Genomic DNA, 9210 nt, shown 5'->3' on the forward strand with positions numbered 1-9210 from the left:
AGGAAGGAAGGAAGGAAGGAAGGAAGGAAGGAAGGAAGGAAGGAAGGGAGGGAGGGAGGGAGGGAGGGAGGGAGGGAGGAAAGAAGGAAGGAAGGAAAAAAATCAGTTTTGATGTTTTTTGTTATCAGCAGTGATATATTTCTTCTCTAGACAAAATACAGAATACACATGAAAGTAGGTAATAAATTAGCATAGGGTAGCTTTATGCTAATCAAATAGAAAATAAAAGATGAACATGTAGTCTGGGCTAATAGATTTTGATGCTGATCTCTCTCTCTCTCCCTCCCTCCGTCTCTCCCTAGGTTGCACAGTTATTACAAAACAGTGCACTATACATGGCATAAGAATAGCAAACTAATAGAGTTATTGGAATATTAAAGGAAATCATAAATGTAGAGTTCTTAGTATAGTGCTGATATTTACTTTGCCATTATTAAATGCAGGTGTTATTAATAATATTGTTATTGTCAATAACAGTAGTAACACTGGTAGTAGAAGGAAGCTCTTGAAAGCCTTTACAAAGTTGTTTGAAAAACCAAAGTCATAATAATTGGCAGTCAATCTTCATGAGAGATATGTTGGTTTTAGAAGAAATGCAGTACCATCCTCAGCCAATGAATAAGAAAATTATTAATTAATGTTTACTTCTGTTAAGGCTTACAATCCACTTTTAAGAATGACACAAGGATGCACTTGAAAATGGAAACATTAATTTTAGAAGATGATAAATGATGACTACTACTAGATTTCAGAACTTCAGATGTCAAAGAAAAAAAGAGCTGGATAGTAGTTAAAGTGGTAAAAACAGATTTTATTCAGGACTTGCAATAGGGAAAAACAGTCCTCAGTATAGAACAGGGCTCAATTCTGAATACAAGAAAAAGTGGGAGTTTATAAACTCCAAGGAGCAGGGTGGAGGTCAGTAGATGAAAAATTACTAAGAGGCATTTCTTTGCTGAGGTGATCTAACAGAATTCTTGCTGAAAGTAGGCCAGAGTAGTGAGATATCACCTGCGGGATGATGAGGGATAGGAATTTGGCCAGATATCAAGGGTTAGCAGATACTGAGGATGGGGGATTCTGGTTAAACCAATTTAACAGATTCTTGCTAAAATTGGGCAATGCAAATATGAAGGAGAAAGTCAGAAAGTTGAGGCCTGGTTGAGGAGAGGATTCAGAAAATTCTGGTTAAAACTTGGTCAATGAGAGAGCTTTTGTCAATGTTATCTGCAAGTTTAAAAATATAATCCTTGAAGAAATTGGACTTAAAGTGAATCATGATGGACGATTGGAGTCACATCTGAAGAGAGGTCATTGCAAGAGCAGTTACCAAAACTCAACCAAAACTGTAATTGGAAATTACAAACATCCAGGTAGATGAGAAGTAATGGAAACTACTGTTAACGTGAGAGGAAGATAATTAGTGTCTGATAAAAGTATGAGACTAAGTATAACTAGATTAATAAAGAGCTGGTAACTGGACTGGGCCCACATACAGCTACTAATTCTGAACTATACTTTTGTCTGTTGCTATTAGTCTAATATATTAAGCTTTATTGAAATTAACCCTTCTAGCAAACTCATTCCTTATTTCTTAAGGATGATGTTCAGGACAATTTTCTTAAATCACATGACATCTTCATTATATTGACATCTGGGAGAAATTCTTGTCTTACTAGTGTTCCAAGAATAATACTTTTCTTTTATAGTTTAGTTAATTCTATTTGATAGTTTATGAATTTTATAATGGACTGTTTCCATGTTGAAAATTAGAATCAAAGAGTTTTACTTGGACAAAAAATGCCAGTGAAATAAAAGTACAGATAGTGGAGAGGGAGCATATCAGTTCTTATAGTGGCTCTTGGATATTTTAAATAATGACAGAACAGTGAAGCAGGGAAGCATCTCTGAAGCTCAGGTTCAAGAGAGCAAGTAAGGATAAAAGGAAGGAGAAGGTTGATATTTGTAAAATGCTGTAAGAATGATTGACCTATGCCCTCATGTCCCACTCTTTGCAACATACATATACACACACATACACTGGGGAGCCACAGGGATGAATTTACTTGCTGCGAGGCATAAAGTAATTATATTGTTAATTATTTATCTCCTGACTTTTTTTTTGCTGGTTGGATACCGGTTATGAAGGTAAAATAAAAGCATGCACAAATTTTAAGACAGGGAAAAGTGCAGAGGATATTTGGGGTAGAGTGAAAAAAGTTTCTTTGGTTCAAGCACAAGGTTAATTTAGAGTAGAAGTAAAAAATGAGCCTAGATATGTTTGGGAACCGATGCAGAAGTTAAGAACAGATGTTGAAATGCTCTGACTATAACACAAAAGAATTTAATTTTATTCTCCAACTTACTAGAAACCGTTTTACATTTTTGTATAGAGCACTAATGTTATGATAATGGTATTGCAGGATGATTCATTTGGTAGTGTAGCACTTGTTTATTCTAACAATTATTTATTATTGAGTGCCTACTATTTTCAAGATACAATGTTTGGTGTTTCAGGTGATATATATTGATTTCATATTTAAAAGTTTAACCACGATGTGTTTGCACACAGTTACAATGTAACAGGAATAGTGCTAAGTGCTCAGAGTCAAACAGGAGGATACAGAAGAATAAAAAACAGATAATAATATAGCATGTTTGATTTAGTTACGTTCACATAAACAACACATAATCAAATGCTATTGCAATTCAGATGGGCAAGAGATTATATCCAGTTGACTATGGAGGACAGCCACTACTGGATTTCTCAAAAGCACTGGTACCCACACTTATCAGCATATTCCTATCACTTGGCAAACAAAAAAAATAAATCCTCCCAGCCCTCTTGAAGAGCAACCTCAGTCTCTGGTACTTTGGTTTTATATAGTGTCCATTTTAGCATGCCTATTTCTTCAAGCCTTTGTTCCCATCTTTTGTGTTTTACCAAGTTTTGGCACCCATAATAATTTAATAGGTTTCTTCGTCTTTTCCAATCAGTCACACCAGAAGGACATTAGAACTGTCTCCCAGCGCCCTTAACAAAATACTAAATCTTGTGTCAAGGGATAATTCTCCATATTGACAAAATCTCCCTAACCCAGCTTTATATTTTTCCCTTCTATATTCAGCACCCTCGGAGATTTACTCCCATGCAAACTCTCCCAGGTTTTGCCAGGGCATGTTAGCCAGACACTATAGAACTTTTGGAATATAATCATTCAAATCCCTTAGAAGTCCTATAACTTCCCAGTTGGGTCATGCTTAGATATGGTTCTATTTAATTGTCTGGTGGCCAGTGGAAAAAATAAGAGCAGATCCTGAGGGAGAAAAACATTGTTTTATAAGATACCTCTCCAGTCTTTAATCAAACCAGAGACCACTATCACCTGACAAAGAAAATGGACAACTTCTGAAAGCCCAGAGAGTTCAGTGTAATTGGAGACTTCAGTGATCTTGAGTCTACCCAGATAGCCCAGTTACAACAGCAGGCCCCTGAGTTTGGCATAAAATGCTTAACATTGGCTGAAAAATTAGCCTCCTCTTAAATTCAGCCATTCTTGCAATTAGTTATGTGCCCAGTCTCAGCTCTGTCTTTCATCTGGCTCTAGGAGATGAGAGTCTCTTCAAATGCCATCAAATATATTTGGTGCTCATACTTTGCCTTATATAGGGCATTAGTTCATTTGAGCCAATCATTTACTCTATTAGAAACAAAAATTATACTCAGAAATAACCATAGTCTTTATAATTATTCTTTCTCCCTCACCTCTCAAATGACTTGGATATTGTACCAAATTGTGAATCCCTTTCCACTTGCATCTCCTTCCATTTCACTAAGTGAGATAGTTTTAGCAATTGTACTTCTTTAGCATGCCAGGTATCATCAATATTTCACCATTCACAAGTGATAGGGTTCTCATTGTTATGTGGCCAGAGAGTGAACAAACTTTAGAATGCTATTCCTAGTGTATATTTCCTAGGACCATTTGTGTTATGAACTATTTCACCTCAAGCTCTCAAGAAGCAGAGCCTGAGAAGAGGCTCTTGTGCAATAGATTCTCAATGATTGATTGATTGTGTATTCTTAATGGGAAACCTATTGATTGTGTATTCTTAATGGGAAACCTATAAGGGAGTGAGGGAAGCAGAATAAGGAAGAGAAAGAAGTTAGGCAAACATAATGGATTCAGCTTAAGTCGCATCTCAACCTGATCCAATGGAAAATTATGAAAAATGAATGGTACCACAGAGTTGTCTTACTTAGAGGAAATGAGGCTGAACTTCTGTACCCCATTTTATTCAGTCATTGACTGGGGTCAGTCCAGGAATAGGGCATAGCCCTCTAGGCATTTCTGAGCAAAGTAGCTTTCATCAGTGTCAAACATTAAAAGATAGAGTCAGATTCTTCATTACATATAACCAACAGCAACTACTAGAGAATGCCAGTTCTTTCCTGTTAATTCACAAACTTATGAATTCTCACTAACAGAGACATAGTACCATGTATTAGGTGGTGGTTTGGCATATTTACCATACCTTGAAGGATCATATTGTTACCCTGCCATGTTGCTGTATTCAAGCTGACATCCTGAGTGAGCCTGAATAGACTATTGCATTATATCATTAGCCTTGCTGTTTTGTGAATATTGGTTATATAATAAGACAGTTGTGCCTATTAAAAGGGTATTCTTTTACCATTAATGGTTCTTAGAGCTGAGCAATATAGCATGGGATGATATCAACACATGAATTATTATCTGTCATATGTTAGTACTGTTAGTGGAAGGCAAACTCATTTTGTAGTAAGAATTGCTTCTGGGTAAGAGTGAATTGCTACATTCTCCGGGTTGGAAGAGATATGATTAATTATGTCTTCAAGTAGATAATAGTTCTTCTCAAGGAATTATGTCATGTCTAGGGCTCAATATTTGTCTCTGCTGCTAGCAGTGGCAGTAGCTAGATCAGCCTTGATAAGGTGGACCTCATGCTGTTGAAGTGTGAAGCCTCCATCTCTGCCACATGGCAATTATGTTTGCTGACCCATTGAGCCAGCACTGATGTAGCCAAAAGGAGACTCTAACTGACATTCACAGAACCAATGACACTGCCTCTCTGGTTTTAGAGAATTGCCTTTGAGGTGGATGTTTTCTGAGGGCATTAATGTTTGACAAAACTATTTGCAGGCTTTTGTCCAATTTCATTAGTTCCTCTCTCTCTTTCTCTCTTTATATATATATATATATATATATATATATATATATATATATGCAATATATATATTGCCATTGTAACATGATTGCCATTGTAGCAATAATTAGCGCCTTTATCACATTACATAATTACATACTTTGTTAGTGGTTAGAATAGTTAAATTCTAGTCTTTTAACAAGTTTGTTGATTGTAATATAACATTGTTGTCTATATTCACTATGCTGTGCATTAGATCTTGCAGGCTTATTTACTACAACTTGTAAATTTGTATCCTTAAACAACATCTGTTCTATCCCCCCAACCCCCATCCCTTGGTAATCAGTTTACTCTCTGTTTTATTGAGTTTGCTTTTTTTTTTAGCTTCCACATATGAGTGATATCATATAGAACTTATCTTTCTCTGACTTATTTCATTTAGCATAATGTACTCAAGGTCCATTTATGTTGTCCCAAATGGCAGAATGGCCTCTTTTCTAATAGCTTGATAACATTTCCATTGGATATATACACCACATCTTATTTATCCATTCATCCATTGGTTGACACTTATGTTGTTTCCATATCTTGGCTATTGTGAATAATGCTGCAATAAACATGGGAGGGCATATATCTCTTCAAAATCCTGTTTCCTTTAGGTATATACCCAGAAGAGAAATTCCTGGATCATATGGTAGTTTTATTTTTAATTTTTTGAGGGAGCCAATTTTCATTCTTACCAGCTATGCACAGGTTACACTTTTCTTCACATCATTGCCAGAACTTGTCTCTTGTCTTCTTGTTGAAGCCATTCTAATCGGTGTGAGGTGATAATCTCATTGTAGTCTTGATTTGCATTTTCCTAATAAATGGTAGTGTCCAGCATCTTTTCATGTACCTGTTGGTCATTTTGATATCTTCTTTGGAAAAACATCTATTTAGTCTTCTGCTCATTTTTTAATCAGATTGGGTTTTTGGTTGTTGTTACTGAGTTGTATGAGTTCTTTTTATACTTTGGATATTAATCATTGTCTGATATATGTTTTGCAAAAGTTTTCTCCCATTCCGTAGTTTGCCTTTTCATTTGGTCATTATTTTTGTTTTTTTTTTTTTGGTCATTATTTTTTATTCTTTGTGCTTTTGGTGTCATATTAAAAAAAAAATCATTGCCAAGAACAATATCAAGGAATGTCTTCTCTACAGTTCTTTCTAAGTGTTTTACAGTATCAGGTATTATGTTTAAGATTTTGTTCCATTTTGAGTTAATTTTTGTGAGTGATGTAAAATAAGGATCCAATTTCATTATTCTATGTGTGTTTTTCCAGTTTTCCCAACATTATTTGTTGAAGAGATTATTCTTTCCTCCTTGGGTATTCTTTGCTCTCTTGTTGAATATTATTAGTTGATTGTATATGCAGGAGTTTAATTCTAGGCTATCTATTCTGTTCCATTGGACTATGTGTCTATTTTTGTGCCAGTACCACAGTGTTTTAATTATTACAACATGTAAACTTGTGGGATGCAGCAAAAGCAGTTTTAAGAGGAAAGTTTATAGTGGTAAAAACGTGTTAAGATATTAGAGAGATCTCAAATAAAGAATCTAACTTTTTACATCAAGAACTAAAAAGATAGGAACAAATAACACCCAAATTTTGCAGAAGAAAGGAAATAATAGAAATCAAAGCAGAACTAAATGAAACAGGTCCTAGAAAAACAATTTTAAAAATCAACAAAACTAAGAGCTCATTCTTCCAAAAAGGAAACAAACTTGACAAAATTTTAGCTAAATTAATTAAGAAAAAAGAGAGAAGATAAATGAAATTAGAAATGAAAGAGGAGACATTACAACAGGTACTACAGAAATACATAGGATCATAAGAGACTACTATGAACAGTTATATGCCAACACATTAGAGAAACTAGAAGAAATGAATCGATTTCTGGAAACACACAACCTACAAAGACTGAATCAGGAAAAAACAGAGAATCAGAAAAGACTAATAACAAATACAGAAATTGAAGTAGCAATCAAAATCCTCCCAACACAGAAAATCCCAAGACTAGACACCTTCATTGGTGAATTCTATAAAACATTTAAAAGAAAATTAATACAAATACTTCTCAAACTATTCCAAAAGTTTGAAGATGAGGGAAGACTTCCAAACTCATTCTATGTTGCCAGCATTACCCTGATACCAAAGCTAGATAAAGATACTACAAGCAAAGAAAACTATAGACCAATATCCCTGATGGATATAGTTGCAGAAATTCTCAACAAAACATTATCAACCTAATTCAAAAACACATTAAAAGAATTACACATCATGACCAAGTGAGATTTTCCCTGGGATGCAAGGATGTTTCAGCATCCAAAAATCAATAAATGTAAACATCACATTAATAGAATGAAAGATAAAAACAGCATGATCATTGAAATAAATCACACAATGAAATTGACAAAATACAACATCCGTTTATGACAAAAACCCTTGACAGAATGGGTATAGAAGGAACATACCTCAACATAATAAAGGTCATATATAATAAACCCACAGCTAACATTATATCCAATGGTAAAAAATTGAAAACATTTTCTCTAAGATCAGGAACAAGGCAGAGATTCTTATTCTCAACACTTTTCTTCATATAGAACCGAGGTCCTAGTTGAGAAATTAGTCAAGACAGAAAAATAAAAGGCATTCAAATCAGAAAGGAAGAAGTAATATTCTTACTATTTCCAGATGATATAATTTTGTATATAGAAAAATCCCAAAGACTCAACAAAAACTTTTGTAACTAATCAATAAATTCAGTAAAGTTGCAAGATTCAGTAAAGTTGCAAGATACTTTTGTAACTAATCAATAAATTCAGTAAAGTTGCAAGTTTCTGAAGTTCAACACACAGAAATCAGTTATAATTCTACGTGCTAACAATGAAATACCTGAAATAAAAATAAAGAAGACAATCTTATTCACAATAAATAATAAAACAATAAAATAGGCCTCCGGACTTCTCTGGGGCCAGCAGCCGGCCGACCCGGGGCCCGGGGTCGCGGGCTCAGCCGACTACCATGGGCTCTGTGTCAAACCAGCAGTTTGCAGGTGGCGGCGCCAAGGCACCGGAGGAGGCGCAGGAGGACGCGGCCCGGGCGGCCGAGGAGCCTCAGCTGCTGCAGGGAGCCGGCATCTGTAAGTGGTTCGACGTGCGCATGGGATTCGGCTTCCTGTCCATGACTGCCCGCGCCGGGGTCGCACTCGACCCCCCGGTGGATGTCTTTGTGCACCAGAGTAAGCTGCACATGGAGGGCTTCCGGAGCCTGAAGGAGGGTGAGGCCGTAGAGTTCACCTTTAAGAAGTCTGCCAAGGGCCTGGAATCTATCCGAGTCACCGGCCCTGGTGGGGTGTTCTGTATTGGGAGTGAGAGGCGGCCCAAAGGGAAGAACATGCAGAAACGCAGATCAAAGGGAGACAGGTGCTACAACTGTGGAGGTCTAGACCATCATGCCAAGGAATGCAAACTGCCACCCCAGCCCAAGAAGTGCCACTTCTGCCAGAGCATCAACCACATGGTGGCCTCGTGTCCACTGAAGGCCCAGCAAGCTCCCAGCTCCCAGGGAAAGCCAGCCTGCTTTCGGGAGGAGGAAGAAGAGATCCATAGCCCCGCCATGCTCCCCGAGGCCCAGAATTGAGCCACAGTGGGTGGGGGCTATCCGTGTGTGATCAGGAAGTTTTGCGGAACAGGCATCCATCGGCAGAGTGGAGAAAGTGGGGACAGGGTGGGTAGGGGGCAGCTGGCACTGCCATATATCTCAGGCCGGGGGCCAAAGCATCACCCCCTCTTTCCTCTTGGTGGGGGGGAAGGGGTGAGGCAAAGAAACTCCAATCATGCTCTATCCAAATGCACGTGAGGGCTTTGGGGGGTAACCCTTCCTGCATGCTTTATCTGAGTCTCCACCCCCAGAATCTCCAGCTTTTGAAAGTGGCCTGGATAGGGAAGTTGTTTTACTCTTCAAGAAGGATATG

The 9210-nt window shown here is 37.2% G+C and overlaps 1 pseudogene; it reads left to right on the forward strand.

The window, feature by feature from the left end:
* The first annotated feature begins 8258 nt into the window (after nt 1–8258).
* LOC113610036 (protein lin-28 homolog A pseudogene) lies at nt 8259–8876 on the forward strand (annotated as a pseudogene).
* The last annotated feature ends 334 nt before the right edge of the window (nt 8877–9210 follow it).

This window comes from Aethalodelphis obliquidens, unplaced genomic scaffold (genome assembly GCF_003676395.1).
Source record: "Aethalodelphis obliquidens isolate GAN/ISIS:26980383/991018 unplaced genomic scaffold, ASM367639v1 scaffold60, whole genome shotgun sequence".
Taxonomy (NCBI): Eukaryota; Metazoa; Chordata; class Mammalia; order Artiodactyla; family Delphinidae; genus Aethalodelphis; species Aethalodelphis obliquidens.